This window comes from Perissodus microlepis, chromosome 11, assembly GCF_051167445.1.
Source record: "Perissodus microlepis isolate ML-2025 ecotype Zambia chromosome 11, ASM5116744v1, whole genome shotgun sequence".
Classification (NCBI taxonomy): Eukaryota; Metazoa; Chordata; class Actinopteri; order Cichliformes; family Cichlidae; genus Perissodus; species Perissodus microlepis.
In genome coordinates, this window is record NC_140471.1 from 664,301 (window position 1) to 691,125 (window position 26,825).

The window sequence follows — 26,825 nt, forward strand, 5'->3', positions numbered from 1 at the left end:
TGTTGCCAATAGGTGGCGCTCTGCATATTACTGACAATGGGCACATCAATCTGTTCAGGGCGGGTCTGACATCACGCCTGTAAAGTCTGGTACTAATCAGACTGGATTTCATGGAGTTATACTAATTTGTTTCTTCATGGCGAGACATCAAAGTTCGCCATGCTGCTGGGGTCACACCCTTTCGCGAAAAGTCACAGTTTTCACTGTAACCCAAGACCAACTCCTTAAGGCTTTCCTGGAGAAATTTGAGGCTGCAGATGTCACCCATCACTATACTGTACCCCAAAGTGTAAAACATGACATTTCCTGTTCCCACTAGGTGGCGCTGTCCTTAATGTCAAATATGGCAGGTGAAATATGTTCAGGGGTGGAGCCTTATCATATGTGTGCTCTTTGGTCCAGGTCAGACAATGTATGACAGAATGAGAGGCAATAAGATTTTCATGGCGAGTCATCGAAATTCGCCGTGGCGCCACGGCCTCACGGTATTGTGAAAACTCAAAAGCTCCGCAATTTAACATGGCCCAGGTGTGTAGTTGACACTGACCAAAGATGAAGCTTATAAGACCAAATCCCAAGGAGGAGTTCGAAAAAGTTCGAGGCATGGAAATGGCAAAATTAGAGCCAAAATGTCACCTTCACATCCAAATGGCGGACTTCCTGTTGGGTTTGCGTCAATGGGCCCACAGACTTTTTTGTTCATCTTGGCATGGTACAGATGTGTGCCAAATTTCATACATGTAGCTCAAACGATGTGGTCGTAGGGCTGCATTTAACAAGGCATAGGTGGCGCTCTAGAGCCATTTCCCAGTGCTCATATGTAAAACCATTAAAATACAAAATTTTTCACCAGACCTGGCATGTGTGCAAAATTTCATGAGTTTTTGAGCATGTTTAGGCCCTCAAAAAGGCCCTTGTTTTGCCTGAATAATAATAATAATAAGAAACGGAGCAGATACAATAGGGCCTTCGCACTCTCAGTGCTCGGGCCCTAATAATAAACGGAGCAGATACAATAGGGCTTTCGCACTGTCAGTGCTCGGGCCCTAATTAAAGCTGCAAGCAGCGTTATGAGGGCCCTCGCACCCCCGGCGCGTCGAGCCACGCCCAACACCTGAAACCAGCACGTCCGATCTGATGTCATGTTGATGGAATTCATGCATTTAACCACCAGCTAACATTTCATCTCGTTCAATCATGATTAGTTAGTCATCCCACTAGGTGGCGCTCTAACCATTACTGACAAATGGCATAACAAACATTTCCGAGCTCGAGTCTCATCACGCCTATGACCTTTGGGAGAGATTGAACATTGTGTTTTTGAGTGACAGCAGATTACTGCTTTTTGGCGAGTGATTGAAACTCTACGTGCCGCCATGACGACCTCGTTTCCCTGAATGTAAAAAGCTTCGCAATTTAACGTCAATCTGATGAAATCCCTTGGAGGAGTTCGTCAAAGTACGGTGCCTGAAAAGAGGGGAAAATGCCGCCAAAATTGCACATTAATTTTAAAATGGCTGACTTCCTGTTGGATTTGGGATATTGCTCCAAGAGACTTTTTTGTACATCTTGATATCTCCTATAAGCTTACCAGGTTTCAGACTCATACATAAAACACAGAGCAGGGGCTGTGGTTTTGAAATTTTGTAGGGGGCGCTGTGGAGCCATTTTGCGCTATTCAAGGAAAATGGTTACATAACAACAAAGCATTCATCACATTGGAGGTGTGGGCCAAATTTAAAGCCTCTATAAACTTTCCAAGCCCCTCAAAAGCCACTTCATCTTTCATGGTGAACTGCGCTGCCACCAGGGTGCGCCGTTTTGTTTAAAGTCACAATTTTCGCACTGAAGCATCACGAGGGACCCATGTTAATATTCACCGCTTTTGAGGTGTCCACGATGAACCTGTGAAAATCAGTACAACAAAGTGAAAGACATGACATTTCCTGTTGCCACTAGGTGGCGCTCTGCTTACTCCTGACAATGGGCACATCAATCTGTTCAGGGCGGGTCTGACATCATACCTGTAAAGTCTGGTTCTGATCAGCTTGGATTTCATTGAGTTATACTAATTTGTTTCTCCATGGCGAGACATCAGAGTTCGCCATGCTGCTGGGGTCACACCCTTTTGCGAAAAGTCACAGTTTTCACTGTACCTCAAGACCAACTCCTTAAGGCTTTCCTGGAGAAATTTGAGGCTGCAGATGTCATCCATCACAATACTGTACCCCAAAGTGTAAAACATGACATTTCCTGTTCCCACTAGGTGGCGCTGTCCTTGATGTCAAATATGGCAGGTGAAATATGTTCAGGGGTGGAGCCTTATCATATGTGTGCTCTTTGGTCAAGGTTAGAAAATGTATGACAAAATAAGAGACAATGAGATTTTCATGGCGAGTCATTGAAATTCGCCGTGGCGCCACGGCCTCACCGTATTACGAAAACTCAAAAGCTCCGCAATTTAACATGGCCTAGGTGTGTAGTTGACACTGACCAAATATGAAGCTTGTATGATCAACTCCCAAGGAGGAGTTCGCGAAAGTACAAGGCATGGAAATGGTAAAATCAGAGCCCAAATGTGACATTTAATCCAAAATGGCGGACTTCCTGTTTTGTTTAGAACATGGCCATAATAGACTTTTTTGTGCGTCTACTAACGATAGATATGTGTTTCAATTTTCATACATGTAGGTCATACCCACACCGGGGGCTCGCGTTTTAGATTTTTCTAGGTGGCGCTACTGAGCCAATTTTCCCTGGCCATGTCTGAGGACCGTAAAATACGTAATTTTTCACCAGACCTGACGCGTGTGCAAAATTTCATGAGTTTTTGACCATGTTTAGGCCCTCAAAAAGGCCCTTGTTTTATATGAATAATAATAATAATAATAATTAAAGCTGCAAGCAGCGTTATGAGGGCCCTCGCACCCCATCACGTCGAGCCACGCCCAACACCTAAAACCAGCACATCCGATGTGATGTCACATTGATGGATTTCATGCTTTTAACCACCAGCTAACATTTCATCTTATTCAACCAGGAATATAGTCGTCCCACTAGGTGTCGCTCTAACCATTATGTACAAATGGCATAACAAACATATCCGAGCTCGAGTCTAATCATGCCTGCGACCTTTGGGAGAGATTGGACACTGTGTTTTGGAGTGACAGCAGATTACTGCTTTTTGGCGAGTGATTGAAACTCCACGTGCCGCCATGACCACCCCGTTTCCCTGAACGTAAAAAGCTTTGCAATTTAACATAACAAAGGTCTTTAGATGCCACATACAGGAGATCGCGTCAATCTGATGAAATCTCTTGGAGGAGTTCGTCAAAGTACGGTGTCTGAAAAGAGGGGAAAATGTCGCCAAAATTACACATTAATTTTAAAATGGCTGACTTCCTGTTGGATTTGGGATATTGCTCCAAGAGACTTTTTTGTACATCTTCTTATCTCCTATAAGCTTACCAGGTTTCAGACTCATAAATAAAACACAGAGCTGGGGCTGATGTTTTGAAATTTTGTAGGGGGCGCTGTGGAGCTATTTTGCGCTATTCAAGGAAAATGGTTACATAACAACAAAGCGTTCATCACATTGGAGGTGTGTGCCAAATTTAAAGCCTATATAAACTTTCCAAGCCCCTCAAAAGCCACTTCATTGTTCATGGTGAACAGCGTTGCCACCAGGGTGCACCGTTTAGTTTAAAGTCAAAATTTTCTCACTGAAGCATCATGAGGGACAGACGGTGATATTCACCGCTTTTGAGGTGTCCACGATGAACCTGTGAAAATCAGTACAACAAAGTGTAAGACATGACATTTCCTGTTCCCACTAGGTGGCGCTCTGCGTATTCCTGACAATGGGCACATCAATCTGTTCAGGGCGGGTCTGACATCATGCCTGTAAAGTCTGGTACTGATCAGACTGGATTTCATTGAGTTATACTAATTTGTTTCTTCATGGCGAGACATCAATGTTCGCCATGCTGCTGGGGTCACACCCTTTCGCGAAAACTCACAGTTTTCACTGTAACCCAAGACCAACTCCTTAAGGCTTTCCTGGAGAAATTTGAGGCTGCAGATGTCACCCATCACAATACTGTATCCCAAAGTGTAAAACATGACATTTCCTGTTCCCACTAGGTGGCGCTGTCCCTTATGTCAAATATGGCAGTTGAAATATGTTCAGGGGTGGAGCCTTATCATATGTGTGCTCTTTGGTCCAGATCGGACAATGTATGACAGAATGAGAGGCAATAAGATTTTCATGGCGAGTCATCAAAATTCGCCGTGGCGCCACGGCCTCACCGTATTGTGAAAACTCAAAAGCTCCGCAATTTAACATGGCCCAGGTGTGTAGTTGACACTGACCAAAGATGAAGCTTGTATGATCAAATCCCAAGGAGGAGTTCGAAAAAGTTCGAGGCATGGAAATGGCAAAATTAGAGCCAAAATGTCACCTTCACGTCCAAATGGCAGACTTCCTGTTGGGTTTGCGTCAATGGGCCCACAGACTTTTTTGTTCGTCTTGGCATGATAGACATGTGTGCCAAATTTCATACATGTAGCTCAAACGATGTGGTCGTAGGGCTGCATTTAACAAGGCATAGGTGGCGCTCTAGAGCCATTTCCCAGTGCTCATATGTAAAACCATTAAAATACAAAATTTTTCACCAGACCTGGCATGTGTGCAAAATTTCACGAGTTTTTGAGCATGTTTAGGCCCTCAAAAAGGCCCTTGTTTTGCCTGAATAATAATAATAATAATAATTAAAGCTGCAAGCAGCGTTATGAGGGCCCTCGCACCCCCGGCACGTTGAGCCACGCCCAACACCTGAAACCAGCACCTCCGATCTGATGTCACATTGATGGAATTCATGCATTTAACCACCAGCTAACATTTCATCTCGTTCAATCATGATTATAGTCGTCCCACTAGGTGGCGCTCTAACCATTAATGACAAATGGCATAACAAACATTTCCGAACTCGAGTCTCATCACGCCTATGACCTTTGGGAGAGATTGAACATTGTGTTTTTGAGTGACAGCAGATTACTGCTTTTTGGCGAGTGACTGAAACCACGTGCCGCCATGACCACCCCGTTTCCCTGAATGTAAAAAGCTTCGCAATTTAACATCACAAAGGTCTTTAGATTCCACACACTGGAGATCGCATCAATCTGATGAAATCCCTTGGAGGAGTTCGTCAAAGTACGGTGCCTGAAAAGAGGGGAAAATGTCGCCAAAATTACACATTCATTTTAAAATGGCTGACTTCCTGTTGGATTTGGGATATTGCTCCAAGAGACTTTTTTGTACATCTTGATATCTCCTATAAGCTTACCAGGTTTCAGACTCATACATAAAACACAGAGCAGGGGCTGTGGTTTTGAAATTTTGTAGGGGGCGCTGTGGAGCCATTTTGCGCTATTCAAGGAAAATGGTTACATAACAACAAAGCGTTCATCACATTGGAGGTGTGGGCCAAATTTAAAGCCTCTATAAACTTTCCAAGCCCCTCAAAAGCCACTTCATCTTTCATGGTGAACTGCGCTGCCACCAGGGTGCGCCGTTTAGTTTAAAGTCACAATTTTCGCACTGAAGCATCACGAGGGACCCATGTTAATATTCACCGCTTTTGAGGTGTCCACGATGAACCTGTGAAAATCAGTACAACAAAGTGAAAGACATGACATTTCCTGTTGCCACTAGGTGGCGCTCTGCTTACTCCTGACAATGGGCACATCAATCTGTTCAGGGCGGGTCTGACATCATACCTGTAAAGTCTGGTTCTGATCAGCTTGGATTTCATTGAGTTATACTAATTTGTTTCTCCATGGCGAGACATCAGAGTTCGCCATGCTGCTGGGGTCACACCCTTTCGCGAAAAGTCACAGTTTTCACTGTAACCCAAGACCAACTCCTTAAGGCTTTCCTGGAGAAATTTGAGGCTGCAGATGTCATCCATCACAATACTGTACCCCAAAGTGTAAAACATGACATTTCCTGTTCCCACTAGGTGGCGCTGTCCCTTATGTCAAATATGGCAGTTGAAATATGTTCAGGGGTGGAGCCTTATCATATGTGTGCTCTTTGGTCCAGATCGGACAATGTATGACAGAATGAGAGGCAAAAAGATTTTCATGGCGAGTCATCAAAATTCGCCGTGGCGCCACGGCCTCACCGTATTGTGAAAACTCAAAAGCTCCGCAATTTAACATGGCCCAGGTGTGTAGTTGGCACTGACCAAATATGAAGCTTGTATGATCAAATCCCAAGGAGGAGTTCGAAAAAGTTCGAGGCATGGAAATGGCAAAATTAGAGCCAAAATGTCACCTTCACGTCCAAATGGCGGACTTCCTGTTGGGTTTGCGTCAATGGGCCCACAGACTTTTTTGTTCGTCTTGGCATGATAGACATGTGTGCCAAATTTCATACATGTAGCTCAAACGATGTGGTCGTAGGGCTGCATTTAACAAGGCATAGGTGGCGCTCTAGAGCCATTTCCCTGTGCTCATATGTAAAACCATTAAAATACAAAATTTTTCACCAGACCTGGCATGTGTGCAAAATTTCATGAGTTTTTGAGCATGTTTAGGCCCTCAAAAAGGCCCTTGTTTTGCCTGAATAATAATAATAATAATAATTAAAGCTGCAAGCAGCGTTATGAGGGCCCTCGCACCCCCGGCACGTTGAGCCGGGGGTGCGAGGGCCCGGGGGCTTTTGAGCAAAGTAGCGCTAGCCGCGCTAGATAGCCGGCTAGCAGCAACATCGTGAGAAAACTGTTGCTAATATGGGATGTTTTGACAAAACGAGCAGATATTTGACGTTTACACACCTACATTCTCGCCTGAAAATATCGTAAAAGTTTATTTTGTGACCTTGAAACACGAATAAGAGGAATATATTAAACGAAGTGGCAGCCGCCATTGTTTGACTCGGTAGAGGCGTGCTATGAATTGTGGAATATGGAGTGTTCCACCAAGCATACACCCTTGCGGTTACCGTAACTATTCAATGGTTCGCGCAACCTTAAAAATTCCAATGGCTCCTTAAAGCAGCGACGCTGTGCGCGCCGTTGATATTGTCGTCATTACGGTAATGCAAATAAGGGTAGACAGGCCGTACTACTCCCGACATACCACTAGAGAGAGCCAACACACCACAAATGAAGTTTGAAATCTGTTTCTAGGGGGCCAAAAGTTGAATCTTTCTCATGGGCCTAGAAATGGGCCAAAATTTGCACTAAAATCTAAATATTTAAAAAACTATAAAAGTCATAAACACCAAAAGTCATAGGATACTAGTCCAGACCCAGCCGCACAAAATGATATAACATATGTAACCCTTGTGTCAAAACTGTGCGGCACATAAGCGCGGGAAAATTTTCACTAAAATATTAATATTTAAAAAACTATAAAAGTCATAAACACCAAAAGTCATAGCACACCATTCCAGATCCAGCCGCACAAAATGATATAACATATGTGAACCTTGTCTCAAAACTGTGGGGCGAGTTTCGCTGCAAAATTTTAGGCGGAAAAAGGAAAATAATAATAACTAGAAAAATTTGCATTTCCTGCGAAAATGCAGTGTGGATGCTTTAAAGCTGAAGCTGTCTGCAAAAACTAGCTGAAAAAGCTGAAAAGTTGCAGAAATTGTAAAAACTTTGCAGAAGCAAAGGAACTTTGCGAAAATGGAATAACTTAGCAGAACTGCAATATCTTAGAGGAAACATAATACTTGGCAGAAATACAATAGCATGGCAGAACTTAGCAGAAATATTGTAACTTACCAGAAACTTGATAACTTCTCAAAAATACAAGAATTTAGGAGAAATAGTATAAGATAACAGAAAGAATATATTTAGCCAAAAATACTTAAGCATTACAGAAACACTATGATTTAGAAAAATAGTACAACAGAGCAGAAATACTGTGATTTACCAGAGACACTGTGATGAACTATGAATATTGTCATTTTAAATTAATACTATGTTTTAGCACAAATACTATAATTTGACAGAAATACTATCATTTGGCAGAAATACTATGTTTCAGCACAAATACTCTGGTTTAGCACAAATATTATAACATAGCAGAAATACAATTATATAGCAGAAATGCTATATTTAGAAAGAAAAATATAATATAGTAGAAATACTATGATTTAGCAGAAATACTGTAATCAGCACATATACTGTAACATGACAGAAATTCCTCCACTAAGTAGTAATACTATAACATAACACAAATGTTATGATTTGGCACAAAAACCATGATTTGGCATAAATACTACATTTAGCAGAAATACTATATTAAGCACAAATCCTATAAAAAGAAGAAATACTATATTAAGCACAAATCCTATAAAAAGCAGAAATACTATATTAAGCACAAATAGTATAAAAAGCAGAAATACTGTACTATGATTTGGGAGAAAAACTATAATTATTAGAAATACTATATTTGGTAGAAATACTATGTTTTGGCAGAAATACTATATTTACCTCAAATCGTATAAAATAGCAGAAATAGTATGATTTAGCAGAAATAGTGTATTTAGCACAAGTACCAAAAAGTAGCAGAAATACTATGATTGAGCAGAAGTACCAAGATGTAGTAAAAGTACTTTGATTTAACAGAAATACAATTATGGAGGAGTAATACTTTAAAATGGGAGAAATATTGATACACACACACATACACAGAGCCTAAAGGGAAGAGTATTTGTGCCATGGAGTGTTAACAAGAATGTGAGGTCCATATTAGAAAAGCTGGTAAAATGCTAAAAGTTTGCAGAATTGTAATAAATGATGAATATGAATTACTGGTCTGTGATAGTGTATTAATTTGTAGGGAAAAAAACATGTTGCCTAAGGTGGAATCGAACCCATGACGTCTGGGTTGCAGACCCGTGTCATTACCAACTGCGCCACTGGGAAAGAGAGCGGGCGCCTTGAAAAACAGGGTGATGAGCAGTCAGAATTAGATCGCGGTGAGAGGCAAAAAGCGCCGTTTTCTGGAGTTGCAAAACGTTGTGTAACTCAAAAACTAGGTGGACTAGAAGCATAATTCTTGTACTGGGTGAATCAGCGGACTTTGGTGTACCTTGACCGCGATTTTCATTGCTCTCTGTACATCTGTCGCTGAGATATGACGAGAGAAAAAACGGCAGACCTCAGATATGATTGGCTGGCTGGGAAGCCGTGCAGGATTTTTGCAGTCTATTTCTCATAGTGACGACTCCCCTCAAACAAATGACCCAAATTTCCTAACCGTAGGGGCTAGAACGATCATTCTTACACCGTTTTGTTCAGAAGAGATTGGGGAATCTTCAAGTGTTGACAATTTATCATTAAAATATGAATTTTTAGAGATATATGACATGGATGACTTGTTGACTTAGAAGCCACGAATTCCCCAATATGCAAATTTGAATGCCTCAGCCCACATATATGATTGGCTGGCTGGGAAGCCGTGCAGGCCCTGATTTGTGGATTTGAATTCCTCAGCCCTCAGATATGATTGGCTGGCTTAGAAGCCATGAAGGCCCCAATATGCAAATTTGAATGCCTCAGCCCACATATATGATTGGCTGGGAAGCCGTGCAGGCCCTGATTTGAAAATTTGAATGTCTCAGTCCTCACAGAGGATTGGCTGCCTTGGGACCTGGCAGAAATATATAGAAATAGTATCATTAAGCATAAATACTACATTTAGTAGAAATACTATGTTTTAGCACAAATACTATAAAAAGCAGAAATACTATAATTTAGCAGAAATACTATACTAAGCACAAATCCTATAAAAAGCAGAAATACTATATTAGGCACAAATCCTATAAAAAGCAGAAATAGTATGATTAAGCATAAATACTACATTTAGTAAAAATACTATGTTTTAGCACAAATAGTATAACATAGCAGAAATACAATTATATAGCAGAAATGCAATATTTAGAAAGAAAAATATAATATAGTAGAAATACTTCGATTTAGCTTAAATACTACAATATAGCATAATAACAATGATTTATAACAAATACTATGATTGAGCAGAATAGCAATAACTGAAGTTAGAAATATTGGAAAAGTAAAACGGCAAGATGAAAAAAAAACAGAACATGGTTAAGTTCCCTCAAAATCTAATTGTTGTTCACCTGTGAAAAAAAAATAAAGAAATAAAAATAAATTAAAAAACAAGAAGGAACAGCCAACAGATACACATAAAATCAAATATGTATACACAAATGCACACACAGAGGGTCTATGCCAGTCAACCAGTCTGAATATATTATATGTTTTTCCAACAATGAGATGCTGCCCTAAAGTGGGTCTCTCTCTCTCTCTCTCTCTGTTACACACACACACACACACACACACACACACACACACACACACACACACACACACAGGGAGAGAGAAGCAAGTTTTCAGTCAAGCAACCTGGGAGCTGCTGAATTTGAATCCACCAATCAGAGAGCCTGTGCACTTTTTCCCGCCAAAACAGGTGCACGCAGCACAGAGAGACACAGGATTTTTGCAGTCTATTTCTCATAGTGACGACTCCCCTCAAACAAATGACCATAATTTCCTAACCGTAGGGGCTAGAACTGTCATTCTTACACCGTTTTGTTCAGAAGAGATGGAGTAATCTTCCAGTGTTGACAATTTATCATTAAAATATGAATTATTAAAGATATTTGACTTGTAATGCACCCTAACTGAGTAGAGCGAAGCAAAAACTGCCTCGACTTGCCCTCAAACAACGCTTTCTAACTCTAAATCTATTTGGAGTATCGATATCATTCTTTCACCGTAAGAGACAGCAGGCTTTGGTGAACAGTCATGGAAATTTTCACGTCTCTGTGGAAATCCATCAAAAAGATATGACGAGAGAAAAAAGTGGTTCATTTCCAGAGTTTGAAAGCTGAAGAAATCTGAGCGAGGGACGAATTTCCTACCCTCAAACAAACGTAATTCATGGCCAAATGGTAATAGGTGAGAAAACAATTCTTGAATTGTGAGCGTCAGGAGTGTCTGAAGATATACCGGGACAAGCCTTATGTCTTAACTTCGCTTCGTTAAGGAGATATGACGATTCGAATATGCCTCTCATTACAGAAATCCAGCGGTGATTTTGAACAAACTCTCCATTGATTTTCTATGGAGAGTTTTGAGACTTTGTGTTGGTCTGAAGAGATTTGCAAAAATTCTATAAATCCCACAACAACGATAGTGACATTTTCTGAAAGGCAGCAAAAATACCTACGTTTTGATGTATAATTTGTGGAAGTTGAGTGAAAATTGAGCAAGTAGCAAGAAGTTGTTCGGACATGAAGAGAAGACTGCGAAACCTAGAGTGGCACACTGGAAGCCAAGTGCATAGCAACCATAACAACGCATGTATTTTGTGAAAAATCTAAATTTTGCAACTCAAAACTTAAAGAGGGATAAGATGAAAACCGTAACAGATATGAAAAAGCTGAATCATACATGAATAGCCCAATAATTTGTGAACATTTTAAAGTTTGAATGGTTGTTCTAGGCGAAAGTATGAGGAAGTAGTTAAGTTTCAAAAAAGAGCAAGTTTTAGCAGAATTTTGGAAGTTTTCCATTCATTTCAATGGGACAAATTAAAGGAAAAAAGCTTAATATTTTAAAAAGTATAATAGCAAAAAATAGCAAAAATCATAGCGATCATTAGCAGAAATAGCAGAATAGTATAAAATTTGAACGGTGAAAATAGCATAAAAATTGTGGAAGTAGTTAAGTGCCAAAAAAAGCAAAAAAAGTGGCAACTAGAATAATAATAATAAAGAATAAAGAGAAACAGGAACTCAATAGTGTGGATGCTTAAAGCATCCACACAACTAGAAAAATTTGCATTTCCTGCGAAAATGCAGTGTGGATGCTTTAAAGCTGAAGCTGTCTGCAAAAACTAGCTGAAAAAGCTGAAAAGTTGCAGAAATTGTAAAAACTTTGCAGAAGCAAAGGAACTTTGCGAAAATGGAATAACTTAGCAGAACTGCAATATCTTAGAGGAAATATAATACTTGGCAGAAATACAATAGCATAGCAGAACTTTGCAGAAATATTGTAACTTACCAGAAGCATGATAACTTCTCAAAAATACAAGAATTTAGGAGAAATAGTATAAGATAACAGAAAGAATATATTTAGCCAAAAATACTTAAACATTACGGAAACACTATGATTTAGAAAAATAGTACAACATAGCAGAAATACTGTGTTTTACCAGAGACACTGTGATGAACTATGAATATTGTCATTTTAAATTAATACTATGTTTTAGCACAAATACTATAATTTGACAGAAATACTATCATTTGGCAGAAATACTATGTTTCAGCACAAATACTCTGTTTTAGCACAAATATTATAACATAGCAGAAATACAATTATATAGCAGAAATGCTTTATTTAGAAAGAAAAATATAATATAGTAGAAATACTATGATTTAGCAGAAATACTACAATATAGCATAATAACAATGATTTAGAACAAATACTATGATTGAGCAGAATAGTAATAACTTAAGTGAAAATACTGGAAAAGTAAGATGACAAGCTGGAAAAAAAAAAACGGAACATGGTTAAGTTCCCTCAAAACTAATTGTTGTTCACCTGAGAAAAAAAAATAAAGAAATAAAAATAAATTTAAAAAACAAGAAGGAACAGCCAACAGATACACACAAAATCAAATATGTATACACAAATGCACAGAGAGAGAGACACACGGAGGGTCTATGCCAGTCAACCAGTCTGAATGTATTATATTTTTTTCCAACAATGAGATGCTGCCCTAGAGAGGGTCTCTCTCTCTCTCTGTCTCACACACACACACACACACACACACACACACACGATCCAATTCAGTCAACCAGTCTAAATATATTGAATTTAAATCTTACAATGAGATCATCCCATAAAAAGGCTTCTCTCTCTCTCTCTCTCTCTCTCTCTCTCTCTCTCTCTCTCTCTCTGTCACACACACACACACACACACACACACACACACACACACAGAGGGAGAGAGAAGCAAGTTTCTAACTCAGTCAGGCAGCCTAGGAGCTGCTAAATTTGAATCCACCAATCAGAGAGGCTGTGCACTTTTTCCCGCCAAAACAGGTGCACGCAGCACAGAGAGACACAGGATTTTTGCAGTCTATTTCTCATAGTGAAGACTCCACTCAAACAAATGACCATAATTTCCTAACCGTAGGGGCTAGAACGGTCATTCTTACACCGTTTTGTTCAGAAGAGATTGGGGAATCTTCAAGTGTTGACAATTTATCATTAAAATATGAATTTTTAGAGATATATGACATGGTTGACTTCTTGACTTAGAAGCCACGAATTCCCCAATATGCAAATTTGAATGCCTCAGCCCACATATATGATTGGCTGGCTGGGAAGCCGTGCAGGCCCTGATTTGTGGATTTGAATTCCTCAGCCCTCAGATATGATTGGCTGGCTTAGAAGCCATGAAGGCCCCAATATGCAAATTTGAATGCCTCAGCCCACATATATGATTGGCTGGGAAGCCTGATTTGAAAATTTGAATGTCTCAGTCCTCACAGAGGATTGGCTGCCTGGGGACCTGGCAGAAATATATAGAAATAGTATGATTAAGCATAAATACTATAATTTAGCAGAAATACTATATTAAGCACAAATCCTATAAAAAGCAGAAATACTATATTAAGCAATATAAATATCCTTTAAAAATCCTATAAAAAGCAAAAATACTGTACTATGATTTGGTAGAAAAATTATAATTAATCAGAAATACTATATTTGGCACAAATCTTATAAAATAGCAGAAATAGTATGATTTAGCACAATAGTAATAACTTAAACAGAAAAATTGGAAAAGCAAAATGGACAGCTGAAAAAATGCTGAACATGCTGAGGGTCCCTCAAATATACTTGCTAAATGAAAAAAATCAGCAAAAAAATATATAACTGCCACACAATCACAAAAAATTGTCACATAAGGAAACACACATGCACAGAGAGACACACACACAAGATCCAATTCAGTCAACCAGTCTAAATATATTGAATTTGAATCTTACAATGAGATCATCCCATAAAAAGGCTCTCTCTCTCTCTCTCTCTCTCTCTCTCTCTCTCTCTCTCTCTCTCTCTGTAGCACACACACACACACACACACACACACACACACACGGAGAGAGAAGCAAGTTTTCAGTCAAGCAGCCTGGGAGCTGCTGAATTTGAATCCACCAATCAGAGAGCCTGTGCACTTTTTCCCGCCAAAACAGGTGCACGCAGCATAGAGAGACACAGGATTTTTGCAGTCTATTTCTCATAATGACGACTCCCCTCAAACAAATGACCATAATTTCCTAACCGTAGGGGCTAGAACGGTCATTCTTACACCGTTTTGTTCAGAAGAGATGGGGCAATCTTCAAGTGTTGACAATTTATCATTAAAATATGAATTATTAAAGATATTTGACTTGTAATGCACCATAACTGAGTAGAGCCGAAGCAAAAACTGCCTTGACCTGCCCTCAAACAACGCTTTGTAACTCGAAATCTATTTGGAGTATCGATATCATTCTTTCACCGTAAGAGACAGCAGGCTTTGGTGAACAGTCATGGAAATTTTCAGGTCTCTGTGGAAATCCAAAAACAAGATATGACGAGAGAAAAAAGTGGTTCATTTCCAGAGTTTGAAATCTGAAGAAATCTGAGCGAAGGACGAATTTCCTACCCTCAAACAAGTCCAACTCATCTCAGAACGGTAATAGGTGAGAAAATAATTCTTGAATTGTGAGCGTCAGGAGTGTCTGAAGATATACGGGGACAAGCCTCATGTTTGAACTTCGATTCGTTAAGGAGATATGACGATTCGAATATGCCTCTCATTACAGAAATCAAGCGGTGATTTTGAACAAACTCTCCATTGACTTTCTATGGAGAGTTTTGAGACCTTGTGTTGGTCTGAGGAGATTTGCCAAAATTTTATGAATCCCACAACAATGATAGTGACATTTTCTGAAAGCCAGCAAAAATACCTACGTTTTGATGTATAATTTGTGGAAGTTGAGTGAAAATTGAGCAAGTAGCAAGAAGTTGTTCGGACATGAAGAGAAGACTGCGAAACCCTCAGTGGCACACTGGAAGCCAAGAGCATAGCAACCATAACAACGCATGTATTTTGTGAAAAATCAAAAAGATGAAACTCAAAACTTGAAGAGGGATAAGATGAAAACGGTAACAGATATGAAAAAGCTGAATCATACATGAATAGCCCAATAATTTGTGAACATTTTAAAATTTGAATGGTTGTTCTAGGCGAAAGTATGAGGAAGTAGTTAAGTTTCAAAAACGAGCAAGTTTTAGCAGAATTGCGGAAGTTTCCCATTCATTTCAATGGGACAAATTAAAGGAAAAAAGCTTAATATTTTAAAAAGTATAATAGTAATAAATAGCAAAAATCATAGCAGAAATTAGCAGAAATAGCAGAATAGTTTAAAATTTGAACGGTGAAAATAGCACAAAAATTGTGGAAGTAGTTAATCGGCGAAATACGGAGCAACTAGAAGAATAATAACTAGAAAAATTTGCATTTCCTGCGAAAATGCAGTGTGGATGCTTTAAAGCTGAAGCTGTCTGCAAAAACTAGCTGAAAAAGCTGAAAAGTTGCAGAAATTGTAAAAACTTTGCAGAAGCAAAAGAAGTTTGCTAAAATGTAATAACTTAGCAGAACTGCAATATCTTAGAGGAAACATAATACTTGTTAGAAATACAATAGCATAGCAGAACTTAGCAGAAATATTGTAACTTACCAGAAACATGATAACTTCTCAAAAATACAAGAATTTAGGAGAAATAGTATAAGATAACAGAAATAATATATTTAGCCAAAAATACTTGAACATTACAGAAACACGATGATTTAGAAAAAGAGTACAACATAGCAGAAATACTGTGATTTACCAGAGACACTGTGATGAACTATGAATATTGTAATTTTAAATCAATACTATGTTTTGGCACAAATAGTATAATTTGACAGAAATACTATCATTTGGCAGAAATACTATGTTTCAGCAAAAATACTCTGGTTTAGCACAAATATTATAACATAGCAGAAATACAATTATATAGCAGAAATACTATATTTAGAAAGAAAATTATAATATAGTAGAAATACTATGATTTAGCAGAAATACTGTATTTAGCACAAGTACCAAAAAGTAGCAGAAATACTATGATTTAGCAGAAATACTATGATTGAGCAGAAGTACTAAGATGTAGTAAAACTACTTTGATTTAACAGAAATACAATTATGGAGGAGTAATACTTTAAAATGGGAAAAATATTGATACACACACACATACACAGAGCCTAAAGGGAAGAGTACTTGTGCCATGGAGTGTTAACAAGAATGTGAGGTCCATATTAGAAAAGCTGGTAAAATCATAAAAGTTTGCAGAATTGTAATAAATGATGAATATGAATTACTGGTCTGTGATAGTGTATTAATTTGTAGGGAAAAAAACATGTTGACTAAGGTGGAATTGAACCCACGACGTTTGGGTTGCAGACCCGTGTCATTACCAACTGCACCACTGGGAAAGAGAGTGGGTGCCTTGAAAAACAGGGTGATGAGCAGTCAGAATTAGATCGCGGTGAGAGGCAAAAAACGCCGTTTTTTGGAGTTACAAAACGTTGTGTAACTCAAAAACTAGGTGGACTAGAATCATAATTCTTCTACTGGCTAAATCAGCGGACTTTGGTGTACTTTGACCGCGATTTTCATTGCTCTTTGTACATCCGTCGCTGAGATATGACGAGAGAAGAAACGGCAGACCTCAGATATGATTGGCTGGCTGGGAAGCCGTGCAGGCCCTGATATGTGCATTTGAATGTCTGAGTCCTCACAGAGGATTGGCTGCCTGGCAGAAATATATAGAAATAGTATGATTAAGCATAAATACTATATTTAGCAGAAATACTATATTAAGCACAAATCCTATAAAAAGCAGAAATACTGTATTAAGCACAAATCCTATAAAAAGCATAAATACTATATTTAGCATAAATACTATATTAAGCACAAATCCTATAAAAAGCAGAAATACTATATTAAGCACAAATCCTATAAAAAGCAGAAATAGTATGATTAAGCATAAATACTATATTTAGCATAAATACTATATTAAGCACAAATCCTATAAAAAGCAGAAATACTATATTAAGCACAAATCCTATAAAAAGCAGAAATAGTATGATTAAGCATAAATACTATATTTAGCATAAATACTATATTAAGCACAAATCCTATAAAAAGCAGAAATACTATATTAAGCACAAATCCTATAAAAAGCAGAAATACTGTATTAAGCACAAATCCTATAAAAAGCATAAATACTATATTTAGCATAAATACTATATTAAGCACAAATCCTATAAAAAGCAGAAATACTATATTAAGCACAAATCCTATAAAAAGCAGAAATACTATATTAAGCACAAATCCTATAAAAAGCAGAAATAGTATGATTAAGCATAAATACTACATTTAGTAGAAATACTATGTTTTAGCACAAATACTATAAAAAGCAGAAATACTATAATTTAGCAGAAATACTATATTAAGCACAAATCCTATAAAAAGCAGAAATACTATATTAAGCACAAATCCTATAAAAAGCAGAAATACTATATTAAGCAATATAAATATCCTATAAAAATCCTATAAAAAGCAAAAATACTGTACTATGATTTGGTAGAAAAATTATAATTAATCAGAAATACTATATTTGGCACAAATCTTATAAAATAGCAGAAATAGTATGATTTAGCACAATAGTAATAACTTAAACAGAAAAATTGGAAAAGCAAAATGGACAGCTGAAAAAATGCTGAACATGCTGAGGGTCCCTCAAATATACTTGCTAAATGAAAAAAATCAGCAAAAAAATATATAACTGCCACACAATCACAAAAAATTGTCACATAAGGAAACACACATGCACAGAGAGACACACACACAAGATCCAATTCAGTCAACCAGTCTAAATATATTGAATTTGAATCTTACAATGAGATCATCCCATAAAAAGGCTCTCTCTCTCTCTCTCTCTCTCTCTCTCTCTCTCTCTCTCTGTAGCACACACACACACACACACACACACACACACACACACACGGAGAGAGAAGCAAGTTTTCAGTCAAGCAGCCTGGGAGCTGCTGAATTTGAATCCACCAATCAGAGAGCCTGTGCACTTTTTCCCGCCAAAACAGGTGCACGCAGCATAGAGAGACACAGGATTTTTGCAGTCTATTTCTCATAATGACGACTCCCCTCAAACAAATGACCATAATTTCCTAACCGTAGGGGCTAGAACGGTCATTCTTACACCGTTTTGTTCAGAAGAGATGGGGGAATCTTCAAGTGTTGACAATTTATCATTAAAATATGAATTATTAAAGATATTTGACTTGTAATGCACCATAACTGAGTAGAGCCGAAGCAAAAACTGCCTTGATCTGCCCTCAAACAACGCTTTGTAACTCGAAATCTATTTGGAGTATCGATATCATTCTTTCACCGTAAGAGACAGCAGGCTTTGGTGAACAGTCATGGAAATTTTCAGGTCTCCGTGGAAATCCAAAAAAAAGATATGACGAGAGAAAAAAGTGGTTCATTTCCAGAGTTTGAAATCTGAAGAAATCTGAGCGAAGGACGAATTTCCTACCCTCAAACAAGTCCAACTCATCTCAGAACGGTAATAGGTGAGAAAATAATTCTTGAATTGTGAGCGTCAGGAGTGTCTGAAGATATACGGGGACAAGCCTCATGTTTGAACTTCGATTCGTTAAGAAGATATGACGATTCGAATATGCCTCTCATTACAGAAATCAAGCGGTGATTTTGAACAAACTCTCCATTGACTTTCTATGGAGAGTTTTGAGACCTTGTGTTGGTCTGAGGAGATTTGCCAAAATTCTATAAATCCCACAACAATAATAGTGACATTTTCTGAAAGCCAGCAAAAATACCTACGTTTTGATGTATAATTTGTGGAAGTTGAGTGAAAATTGAGCAAGTAGCAAGAAGTTGTTCGGACATGAAGAGAAGACTGCGAAACCTTCAGTGGCACACTGGAAGCCAAGAGCATAGCAACCATAACAACGCATGTATTTTGTGAAAAATCAAAAAGATGAAACTCAAAACTTGAAGAGGGATAAGATGAAAACGGTAACAGATATGAAAAAGCTGAATCATACATGAATAGCCCAATAATTTGTGAACATTTTAAAATTTGAATGGTTGTTCTAGGCGAAAGTATGAGGAAGTAGTTAAGTTTCAAAAACGAGCAAGTTTTAGCAGAATTGCGGAAGTTTCCCATTCATTTCAATGGGACAAATTAAAGGAAAAGAGCTTAATATTTTAAAAAGTATAATAGTAATAAATAGCAAAAATCATAGCAGAAATTAGCAGAAATAGCAGAATAGTTTAAAATTTGAACGGTGAAAATAGCACAAAAATTGTGGAAGTAGTTAATCGGCGAAATACGGAGCAACTAGAAGAATAATAATAAAGTATAAAGTATAAAGTATAAAGTATAAAGAATAAAGAGAAACAGGAACTCAATAGTGTGGATGCCTTAAAGCATCCACACAATAAAGAGAAACAGGAACTCAATAGTGTGGATGCCTTAAAGCATCCACACAACTAGAAAAATTTGCATTTCCTGCGAAAATGCTGTGTGGATGCCTTAACGCTGAAGATGTCGGCTGAAAAAAGCGCTGCCCTGAGCAGGATTCCAACCTGGCCCTCCTGGTCTAAGGGCGGCTATTTAGCGCACTGAGCCAAACTGATTCTCACAAAGAAGAGGTGGAGAAATTGACAATTCGGCTAAAATGAGCAGAAGCTGCTGAGAATTGTGCTGATAAAAGGTGAAAAGGCTGAAAATTTTGCAGAAGAGGTGAATGAGTAGAATTTGGGCTGAAAAGAGGTGAAATTTCTGAAAAATCTGCTGAAAAGAGTTCAATCAGCAGAATTTCTGTTACCAGTAATACTATGTTTTGGTACAAATACTAAACTTTGTCACAAATACTATAATTGAGTACAAGTACTATAAGATTACAGAAATACTATGATTTAGCAGAAATGCAATGTTTTTGCAGAAACACTGTAATTTCGCTTAAATAGTATGAAATAGCAGTAATACTATGATTTGGCAGAAATACTACTTTTTAGCACAAATACTATTGTACAGAATGGTGTACGTCAGTTTAATGCTGGGTGGTGCTGCAATAGTAACTATCCTCGGTCAGAAGGAGAGGCTGACATCCAGGGATTAGATTACCACAGGTGGAGTTTATTGGCGGTCAGATGGATGGTAGAGGGAGGTATGGCATACAGTAGGAGGATGTGGAGAGTTGATATGGTGTGGTTTTTATGATTAAGAACAGGGTATGCATTACAACATGCATACAGATTAAAGATTAAGAAAACTGGCAACAAATTCCTCCACTACAAATCAGTCTGATACCACTTCTTACAGGGTTCACGTTTACTAAGGCACTACCCAAAAGGCGCCACAAGAGGGCACTCCAACACAAGAGATGACCTATTTACACTGATGCACTTAGTAAACAGTCAGCCCCCTACTTAGCCAATACATAATACAGTGATATTACAGTATACAAATTCACACAAATACTATGATTTGGCAGAAATACTATGACTTAGTAGTAATACTATAACATAACAGATTTCCTAAAAAAACTATGAAATTGCAGTAATTCTATGACTTGGCAGAGATACTACGTTTTAGCACAAATACTATAACAACGCAGAAATACTATGACTTATTTGTAATACTATAACATAACAGTTCAATGTCCTTGCACAAATACCACAATATGGCAGAAATACTATGTTTTAGCACAAATACTGTGATTTGGCACACATACTATATTCCGCAGATACACTATAACATAACAGATATTCTACGACTTAGTAGTAATACTATAACATAACAGAATTATTAATTGGGCACAAATACCACGATTTGGCAAAAAAACCCATGATTCGGCACAAATACGATGACATGGCTAAAATACTATGATTGGGTACAAATACTATGATTTGGCAATGATACTGCATTTTAACACAACTACTGAGATTTGATTGAAATACTATGATTTAGAAGAAATACTATTACTCCATACAAATACGATGCTTTGGGACAAATACTATGTTTTGGTTCCAATACTATGATGTGCAACAAATACTATGATTTGGCACAAGTACTATCATTTAGTACAAATACTATGATTGGGCAGAAGTACTATGTTTCAGTACAAATACTATGATTTGGCAGGAATACTCTGATTTAGCAGAAATAATATGTTTTAACATAAATACTATCTTTTGGCAGAAATTTCTACTAAAAGGTACTATTTCTGCTTTTTAGCAGAAATACTGTAATTTGGCATAAATACTATAATTTGGAATAAATACAATGATTTGGCACATATAATATATTCAGCACATATACTATAACATAACAGAAATTCCTCCACTTAGTAGTAATACTATAACATAACGGAAATATTATGATTTGGCCCCAAAACCATGATTTTGCACAAATACCATGATTTTGCAAAAATACTATGATTTAGCAGAAGTACTAAGATGTAGTAGAAGTACTTTGCTTTAGCAGAAATACTATGATTGAGGAGTAATACTTAAACATAGGAGAAATATTGATACACAGACACACATACACAGAGAGTAAAGGGAACAGGAGCTGTTCAGAGTCTGGGCTTGGTATATCTAGGTCAGTTAAATTAGCTGCACCTGCTGTAGTCAGCCCTTACACACACAGACACAGAGAGAGGTGTGAGTTTTCTTCAGTGTATTTCTGATATTCAGGATTCCCCTCGAACAAATGGCCATAATTTCCTAACCGTAGAGGCTAGAACGGTCATTCAGACATTGTTTTGTTCAGAAGAGATGGGGGAATCTTCAGGTCTTCATAATTCAGAGATAAAATATGAATTATTAAAGATATATGACTTGTAATACACTGTAACTGAGTAGAGGCGAAGCAAAAACTGCCTTGACTTGCTCTCCAACAACCTTTTGTAACTCTAAATCTATATGGAGCATCAAAATCATTCTTTCACCGTAAGAAACAGCAGGCTTTGGTGAACAGTCATGGAAATTTTCAGGGCTCTGTGGAAATCCATCAAAAAGATATGACAAGAGAAAAAAGTGCCTCATTTCCAGAGTTTGAAATCTGAAGAAATCTGAGCGAGGGACAGATTTCCACCCCTCAAACAAGTCTAACTCATCTGAGAACGGTAATAGGTGAGAAAATAATTCTTGAATTGTGAGTGTCAGGAGTGTCTGAAGATATACGGGGACAAGCCTTATGTCTTAACTTCGCTTCGTTAAGGAGATATGACAATTTGAAAATGCCTCTCATTAGAGAAATCCAGCGGTGATTTTGAACAAACTCTCCATTGAGTTTCTATGGAGAGTTTTCACACTTTGTGTTACTCTGAGGAGATTTGCAAAAAATCTATAAGTCCCACAACAATGATAGTGACATTTTCTGAAAGCCAGCAAAAATACCTACGTTTTGATGTATAATTTGTGGCAGTTGAGTTGAAATTGAGCGAGTAGCAAGAAGTTGTTCAGACATGAAGAGAAAATTCAGAACGGACGAGTGCGCACTCTGAGTTAATTGCATAGCAACCATAGCAACGCATGTATTTTGTGAAAAATCAAAATTTTGCAACTGAAGACTTAAAGAGGGATAAGATTAAAACGGTAGAAGATCTGAAAAAGCTGAATCATACAGGAATAGCCCAATAATTTGAGAACATTTTAAAGTTTGAATGGAGTTTCTAGGTGAAAGTATGAGGCAGTAGTTAAGTTTCAAAAACAAGCAAGTTTTAGTAGAATTGTGGAAGTTTTCCATTCACTTCAATGGGACAAATTAAAGGAAAAAAGTGTAATATTTTAAAAAGTATAATAGCAATAAACACCAAAAGTCATAGCTGGCATTAGCAGAAAGAGCAGAACACTTTAGAGTTTGAACGGAGAAAATCGGCTGAAAACTGAGGGAGTAGTTAAACGGCAAAAAACGTACGGAAGCAACTAGAGGAATAATAAAGAATAAAGAGAAACAGGATCTCAATAGTGAATTAATTGCTGAATTCTAAGTTGTAAATGTTGAATGAGATGAAAAAAACAGAATTTTTAACCTGAAAACAAAAGTGCTGAAGTGCTAAAAGCTGACGTTTACACAGAAGAAGAAGTTGGAAAATAGCTGAAAATGTTTTAAATGTAAATTAGAAAAACCTAAGAAATGAGAAAAGAAAATTTAGAGTCAGAAAACATCTGAATGAATATTAAAAGCTCATATTCTTTGAATCACTGAATGACTCAAATGTGATCCCTCCACTTGGATCCACACAGTTTAAAAAGTTGACATTTCTGAGCTTTCAAAGACACAGTGTTGGAAAGAGAACAACGATGGCGACGTTTTGAGGGTAAAATGATGGCTGTAGAGCAAACACTGTGGACACAGCAGCAGTTGAAAGAGAAGTGTTTAAGATGAATCTTGGCAGAGTGGCAGGCAGAGCTCGTTAAGCAGGCAGGTGTGAGCCTGGTTGCTATAGTGACTGCACCCAATGGCTCCATACACACGGACACAGACATGCACCTCACTTTTGCTGCTTAAAATGAACAGAAAAGTCAGGCCGAAACAAATCGTTCCCAAATGAAAAGTACAAGTTGTATTGACGAAATTCTTTCACCGTGAGCGGCAGCAATGTCTAGTCTACTGTATTCTCCGTTTTCATGCCTGTGGAGTTTATTATATGGACGTGGTGACAGTGTAAAGACACCATGCTCTTCTGATTTTCAAACGAACCTTCTTAGCCATTTTAACATTAGAGTCTATGGAAGAGTTGGAGGGAGGAGGCTGTGCATTGGTGACATTTACGAAAGAACCATAACACCTAGTACAATAATAAACACATTGGATGAAAGAGGACAGCGATGGCTACGTTTTGAGGGTAAAATCATACCTGTAGAGCAAACGCTGCGGACACAGCAGCAGTTTTAAAAAAGATTTTAAGATTAATTTTTTTGCTCCTCTCACTCTAGCAGTTGAGCTGTCTCACTCTAGCGGCAACATTCCGTCCCATACACACCCATTATAAACTCTGAAACGGGTGAAAAAACATCATGAAACTTAAACTAGAACTGAAGAAAAAGTGTAATAGATATTGAAAAGATAAATACAAGTTGAATAGTTGAATGTCTTGTCTTCGTTTTAAAGTTTGAATGGTGGCTCTATGTCAATGTATGTGGAAGTAGATACAGTTTAAAGAGGAGTAAGTTGAATGAGAATTTGAAGGGTCTCTCCATTGAAATACATGGGAAATTTTTGTTGAATAAAGTTGAATAAAATTAAAAATATAAATGTTAAAAATGAGAAAAATAGAAGCAGTCATGTCCAAAAGAAGACGAATCTAATGGTGTTTGAATGGTTTTTCTAAGTTGAACGGTTTTGAAGGAGATGGATGCCAAAAAACGTACGGAATATGATATAATAACTAGAAAGTGCATTTTCTGAAGAAACTGCAGTGTGAATGCTTGAATTTGAATGTATGAACTGAAATGAATTAATTGCTGAATTTTAAGTTACAAATGTTGAATGAGATGAAAAATACAGAAATTTCCACCTGAAAACAAAAGTGCTGAACTGCTAAAAACTGACAACCACAGAGAAGAAGTTGGAAAATAGCTGAAAATGTTTTAAATGTAAATTAGAAAAACCTAAGAAATGAGAAAAGAAAATTTAGAGTCAGAAAACAACTGAATGATTATTAAAAGTTCATATTCTTTGAATCAAAGAATGACTAAAATGTGATCCCTCCGCTTGGATCAACACAGTTTAAAAAATTTAAAAATATGAGCTTTGAAAGACACTGTGTTGGAAAGAGAACAACGATAGTGACATTTTGAGGGTAAAATGATGGCTGTAGAGGAAACACTGTGGACACAGCAGCAGTTGAAAGAGAAGAGAATTTTAAGTTAAAAAATGTTGAATGAGATGAAAAATACAGAAATTTTCACCTGAAAACAAAAGTGCTGAACTGCTAAAAACTGACAACCACAGAGAAGAAGTTGGAAAAGAGCTGAAAATGTTTTAAATGTAAATTAGAAAAACCTAAGAAATGAGAAAAGAAAATTTAGAAAACATCTGAATGAATATTAAAAGTTCATATTCTTTAAATCACTGAATGACTAAAATGTGATCCCTCCACTTGGATCCACACAGTTTAAAAAGTTTACATCTCTGAGCTTTGAAAGACACAGTGTTGGAAAGAGAACAATGATGGCGACATTTTGAGGGTAAAATGATGGCTGTAGAGCAAACACTGTGGACACAGCAGCAGTTGAAAGAGAAGTGTTTAAGATGAATCTTGGCACAGTGGGAGAGAGCTCGTTAGGCAGGCAGGTGTGAGCCTGTTAGCTCCATACACACGGACACAGACATGCACCTCACTTTTGCTGCTTAAAATGAACAGAAAAGTCAGGCCGAAACAAATCGTTCCCAAATGAAAAGTACAAGTCATATTGACGAAATTCTTTCACCGTGAGCGCCAGCAATGTCTAGTCTACTGAATTCTCAGTTTTCATGCCTGTGGAGTTTATTATATGGACGTGGTGACAGTGTAAAGACACCATGCTCTTCTGATTTTCAAACGAACCTTCTGAGCCATTTTAACATTAGAGTCTATGGAAGAGTTGGAGGGAGGAGGCTGTGCATTGGTGACATTTACGAAAGAACCATAACACCTAGTACAATAATAAACACATTGGATGAAAGAGGACAGCGATGGCTACGTTTTGAGGGTAAAATCATACCTGTAGAGCAAACGCTGCGGACACAGCAGCAGTTTTAAAAAAGATTTTAAGATTAATTTTTTTGCTCCTCTCACTCTAGCAGTTGAGCTGTCTCACTCTAGCGGCAACATTCCGTCCCATACACACCCATTATAAACTCTGAAACGGCTGAAAAAACATCATGAAACTTAAACTGGAACTGAAGAAAAAGTATAATAGATATTGAAAAGATAAATACAAGTTGAATAGTTGAATGTCTTGTCTTCGTTTTAAATTTTGAATGGTGGCTCTATGTCAATGTATGTGGAAGTAGATACAGTTTAAAGAGGAGTAAGTTGAATGAGAATTTGACGGGTCTCTCCATTGAAATACATGGGAAATTTTTGTTGAATAAAGTTGAATAAAATTAAAAATATAAATGTTAAAAATGAGAAAAATAGAAGCAGTCATGTCCAAAAGAAGAGGAATCTAATGGTGTTTGAATGGTTTTTCTAAGTTGAACGGTTTTGAAGGAGATGGATGCCAAAAAACGTACGGAATATGATATAATAATAATAATAAAGATTAGAAGAACAATACTGTGAATGCTTTTACAAGCATTCACACTAATAACTAGAAAGTGCATTTTCTGAAGAAACTGCAGTGTGAATGCTTGAATTTGAATGTATGAACTGAAATGAATTAATTGCTGAATTTTAAGTTACAAATGTTGAATGAGATGAAAAATACAGAAATTTCCACCTGAAAACAAAAGTGCTGAACTGCTAAAAACTGACAACCACAGAGAAGAAGTTGGAAAATAGCTGAAAATGTTTTAAATGTAAATTAGAAAAACCTAAGAAATGAGAAAAGAAAATTTAGAGTCAGAAAACAA

The 26,825-nt window shown here is 37.5% G+C and overlaps 1 protein-coding gene across 3 annotated transcripts in view; it reads right to left on the minus strand.

Moving 5' to 3' along the window:
• The window catches only part of LOC146377003 (NACHT, LRR and PYD domains-containing protein 12-like), a 554,927-nt gene that overhangs the window by 167,633 nt on the left and 360,469 nt on the right, over positions 1-26,825 (minus strand). The window lies entirely within an intron of this gene.